Source organism: Vidua chalybeata, chromosome 3, assembly GCF_026979565.1.
Source record: "Vidua chalybeata isolate OUT-0048 chromosome 3, bVidCha1 merged haplotype, whole genome shotgun sequence".
Taxonomy (NCBI): domain Eukaryota; kingdom Metazoa; phylum Chordata; class Aves; order Passeriformes; family Viduidae; genus Vidua; species Vidua chalybeata.
The window spans coordinates 98,295,244-98,300,542 of NC_071532.1; the positions used below are offsets into that span (position 1 = coordinate 98,295,244).

Below are 5,299 nucleotides of genomic sequence, written 5' to 3' on the forward strand. Positions count from 1 at the left end.
GCGCGGCCCGCGCCCACGCGGCCAATCGCGGCCCGGCCTGCGCGCCAGGCCCCGCCCCCCCGCGCACCGCCGGCCAATCGGAGAGGAGCGCGCCGCCGCGGGGGCGAGCGCGGGCAGGGCGCGAGCTCGGCTGGGCCCGTGGGCTGCGGCTGGGGCCACGGGGTTTCCTCCAATGAGATCCAGGGTGGGGTGACGTCACTGTCGCCATGGTGACACCGCTACAACCCCCACCACCCCCTCCCACCTCCGCCCTCGCCGCTCCCCCCCGGCCCGGCACCCGGCACCGGGAAGGGGACCCGGCATGGGGGAGGCGGCGGGAGGGGGCCCGGGGCTCCCTGTGGGAGGGCCCGGCCGAGGCGGTGCCCCTGCCGGCGGCGGGGCGGGAGCGGCGGGGGGGGGGCGAGGCGGTGCCCGCGGCCGCGCCACGGCCGCTGTTGTTCCGCCCGCGGGCGGCCGCGCCCTCGGGCCGCTGCTCCCCGCAGCGCCGGCGGGCGGGAGCTCCCGCAGGAGCGGGCGGCGAGCCCGGCCCTGCCCGGCCGGCCCTGCGGCGGCTCGGGCGCGGCAGGGCTGGGAGCGGCCGTGCGGCCCTTCCGGAGCGGGCCGGACGAAGTCCGGGTGTTGCTGCCGTCGCCAGGTGCCACGGGCCGGCGGGGTCTAGGACAGACACTGCGGGGCTTCGTAATCCCGAGTACGGGAGTGTTCCGGGAGCCCCACGCGGCTGAAGACAGCATTTCCCACAAGCAACGATCAGTATATTTGCTTGTTTTCGTCCTCTTGATTTCACCTTAATTCTCTAGAGGTCAGACCGTGCTATGACATACAGTAGTAGCGTGTTACCCACCCGTGGCTGGATAAAGGTGAGGCATCCATGGCCATATGTAGGTCCAGAACGTTGGCTGAGTAGATGCATGACCTGTGTGCACTCACGCTGCCTGAGCCTCAGAGGATGTGCTAAGGACATGGTGCGTTTGTGTTGTTGGTCTTGCCGTCAAAATCAGGTCAAATGCATCTGGTGAATCAGGGCTCAGGCGAGGTCAGGTTTTCCAATGTCTGTGCAGTACCAGGCCCGTGCGTCAAGTGATGATATTTCTCACGTTTGTTTTCAGCATCACCAAATATAGTCATACTGAGGAACTTCAGCATCCAGATGGGATGATGAATTCTCTGAATCAGTCTCAGGATGTTACTCTCTCAACTCATAAAGCTCTTGGTCTGTGTTTGGACTAGTACTGGGTCTATGTATGTGGAAATTTGAGCTATACCATGAACAAGACACTTGTCTTTGTCATTTGAGTTTGGGAAACATTGCTTTATTTAAAAAAATAGTACTATTGATAAAAACCTTTTCAAATTTAATGAAACTCAGAAACTGCTCTGGATCTCCCTCAGAAGTTACTTCTTGGTAACTTGCTATAGTTTTAGGATGCCCATTTATTCTTCCTTGTTAGTAGGATATGTTCACATTTTCATTAGTCCCTAATAATTATCTTCATTTATATGAAGTAAAGACCAAAATGGACCAATCGTGTAACAAAACCTTTTTTATTAACACCATGTCTCTATCAACTAACCATTCCACCTATAAGGCACAGGTGAGTGTGTTTTATTTGAGGAAGGACAGCTGACCTAATTGAGGCTACTTCCTTCACTGCTTCACCTCAGAAAAGGGGGAGATATTAAGAATTACCCTCATAACATTTAGTTCCCATCTCTCTCCTACCTATTGAGAGGCTGCATTCAGAAATACAGAACCAAGTTAAGAGTTGGGAAGTGCTGAGCAGAGCAGTTTGTGTGCACAGAGCAGTGTGATGGATGCAGACTGAGCTCCATGTGTGATGCAGAGTCTGATGTATGTGTGCAGAGCAGCTGTGTGGCCTGTGCGTGTCTGGCTTCAACCCCCCTTTGTGCTCCTTGCTTTTCAGGCTTCGGTCTTGTGGGCTAACGTGCCATAAGATTGCCCAGCAATATCGATTTTAATCACATAGGCATAAGCTTATTTCCCCAGAAGAATCCTATTGCTGAGTAGGAATGTTGTCCTTTGGGGAGCTTTTCAGAGAAGGGGCTTGAAGAATTTGTTGTGTTTAGATTAGAAAAATGAAGAGGAGATCTGATATTGTCTCAAAAGAAGAGTAAATGGCATGGATGTAGAATTGTTTTTTAAATGGAAGACAAACGTGTGTAAAATGGTCAGTAATGAATTTAGACTGTGACTGAGAAGATTTGGAATTTTCAGAGCAATGAGGCCATGAGACAGTTTCCCTGTGCTGAGGGCAGGAAGCCCATTCGCTTAGCAAGCAGAGTCTGATGAGTTTATAAATGTACTTATGTGATTGCACATAAGCAGTTGCCTAAGATAGCAGGAGAGTAAGCTCCAGAAGCTTTCCAAATCTGTGTTTCTTTTTTTGCTTATTACATATTCTTATACATGCTTAGTCCATGTGTACTTTAATGTACAGTTTACTGCATAACATTATCCTTTATTGAATTAAAAAAATCTAATTTCCTGTAGAGCATTTCAGGAGTGCTATAATTTTACTGACCATTAAGGACTTTACCCTTGTCACCACTATGAAATGGTTGGCATTATTCTGTCTTGTGTGCAGGAAATTAAAAATATCAACACTTCAGGTTACCTATATGAAGAAATTTAAGCTTTAATTTCCCAAGTGGTAAATGCCATATCACAGACCTTCGTTTCCAGGGTGGTAAATGCTTTATGCTACTTTGCATGTAGAGAAAGTCCACCTCCCACTGACTTCAGATGCACCTACTCACATTCAGCATCTTAGCAGCTCACACCACAAATTACTCAACTGGGCTGTGGGAGAAAAATGAAGAATATATATAATGCAAATTCCTCAGACTTACATGTGAACTTTACAACAGAGTTAGAAGACAGTTTTCTAGAGCCTCTGTTATTTGCTATAAGATTTTTCTTGCTTTTTATCAGCAGAACCAACCCCCTCCATCAAATGCTTTACATCGCTACAGCAAAGGAGGTTGAGATGGTACAGGCAGGAACCTCCTTCCTACTGTCTCTACAACAGGTACACGACAAGTCAAAGCAAACATATAGGACTGTGAATGAAGCTAAACACACAAAGAACCCCTAAAAGCAGACTTCTGTCACGGGATTTACCACTGAACAACAGTGTGAGTGAGCCCTTTGGATATGCAGCATGCTCCTGAACTATCCAAAACAGTCCTGTCATGAGTAGCAGTAGAAAAACTTACTCATTTTGTGTTCTGCCATGAGTGGGATGGAGATTCTTTACAACTAGTCTTGTGTCTGTTCACTTAATGGCAAGAGAACATATTTTATGTTTATTAAGGCCCTGTGTTCTGGTGGTTAAGGCCTGTTTTGCTCCCATACTCTTCCTGTAATCTTCTCCTCATTATCAGCACCCTAATTTACACTGCTATCCCATCTCATCCCCTTCCGATTCCTGCCTTCTGCTCAGCTCCTGCCTGTACACTTGTTCTCCTGCTGTCGTTCTTTCTGTATTTGTACCCTCTGCTCTTCCTTTGTTGTTCCAACTTTTACTAAAACTTTGGGGGACATAAGAAGACTTGCTTAGGAGGCCTAGACATTTAGCAGTCTTAGATGAGAACTGGAGTCTTAAGGAAATTCTGCAGGTAAATTTTAAGATGTCATCTGACTGTATTAAAATTGAGTTTTCTCTTTATGTTTTCCATGTTTGGTTAGTTTTCCATGAAACCAGCGTAAGACTTCCATCTACCCAACTTCTTGAAGAGTTTAAAGGCGCCACTCTGATGGTTGCAGGTGTTGGATTCTTTGATAATCAAATTGTAATAAAGTGTGTCATCCTGGACAAAACTGGAATTCCCTCTGATTTTCTCTGTGAGAAACAGCTAAACCATTCTAGCTAAAACATGAAAAACATTATACGTGTGTTCATACAGACTGGTGTGTATTTAAGCCTTTGGAGAGGAACTGAACCAGTGGTCATGACTCTTCTAGATAAAACTTAAATTTACTTAAATTTGTTTATCTTGCACTTGGTTGGGGGACTTAGGAATGAAAGGATAAGATCTCTTGTTATCCTTGTATTTTTTTCTCATATCTTAAAAGTGCTAGAGGGTAGCATGAGTGCTCTTACATTAAAAATAGAAAGTCGCTCATGTAAGAGGCTAAGGCATCATCAGAGTCCAGTTAAGTGACAAATAAATGCGAATCAGTGGGATCAAGCTTTTTAAACATTAGCCTGATTCAATATTCTGTCTGTACTGTGCTGTGAGGAGGCCACAGGACTTAAATTTTTGAAAATACTTGCGTGGCTTGCTCATTGCTGGTGCAAACTAATTGCTCCAGAGGACAAACCTCTGAAGGTGCTGATGAATGTGGAACTAATGCTGGGTGTTGTTTTATGCAAACAGTTTTCTTCTGGGAGAAGAGGGATCAAGGAATACTTGTGTTAGGATGGCGACTGTCAGTGTGGGAGGGTGGTACTGAACCTCAGTTTTGCTGCTGAGTGCCTTTTTTCTGCTTTAAGTGGCTTCAGGATAAGTGTATCTCCATGCTAGGAGTAGTTTGGTCATTGCTCATAAAGGATGATATTGATTAATATTGATATCTGCTGCAGGGTAAATGCTGCTGTAGTCTGAGGTGCTGAGGCAGCTACTGATCGTGGTTGATAGGAGTGTCTCAGCCTTTGTCTGACACTCTTCCCTCCTACCATTTCAATAATTCCTACTAGATTCCATGCCTCTTTTTGGAAGGTGCAGTATATATAACCTTATTGAACATGAGAGGGTTTCTCTGTATCCTTTCCTTCTGTGGCATGTGGTACTGGAGAGTGCAATAGGTTCTGGGGAACAGAGTCAAGCCTGTGTTACCTGGGTGAGCCATCTCCCTACTTCAGAGAGCTTTCCTTTCATCCTGATGGGCCTGTGAGGGAAGGAAGGAGGATGCTGGCTAAACAGAACCGTTCCCTTTTTTGTGCTGGTGGCATTAAAATGCAGGTTTGTCTGTTCACTGGTCCTAAGCAGGTCCAGTGAATCTCTTGTGAAGTAGATCCAAAGCCCTGGGACCTCACTGTGCTGCTACTGTCAAGAGACATATGTGGTGGAGTCCCATATGGGATTCCTCTCCAGGAATACCCTGCACTGGTCTAGCTGGACATAAAGCTTTTGCAGATTTCTGTGGACTTCTCTTTTACTTTCACTGGCTCTGTCTTATAAGTGGGAGGACAGGAGCCAGCTGGAGTTCATGGTATCCTTCAATGTTGAGGTGTGTCCTTTTTTTTATGGAAATTAAGCAAATAGCCTTTTAATGGCT

General features: G+C 46.7%; 1 long non-coding RNA gene across 3 annotated transcripts; it reads left to right on the forward strand.

Moving 5' to 3' along the window:
• The first annotated feature begins 522 nt into the window (after window positions 1-522).
• On the forward strand, window positions 523-3,828 carry LOC128785768 (uncharacterized). Of its 3 annotated transcripts, XR_008430022.1 has the most exons (4): window positions 523-688; window positions 798-857; window positions 2,954-3,153; window positions 3,707-3,828. It is a non-coding gene; the product is annotated as an uncharacterized LOC128785768 (long non-coding RNA). The 3 variants fall into 3 exon arrangements; XR_008430021.1 differs by having other exon boundaries at window positions 523-857; window positions 2,951-3,153; XR_008430020.1 differs by having other exon boundaries at window positions 523-857.
• The last annotated feature ends 1,471 nt before the right edge of the window (window positions 3,829-5,299 follow it).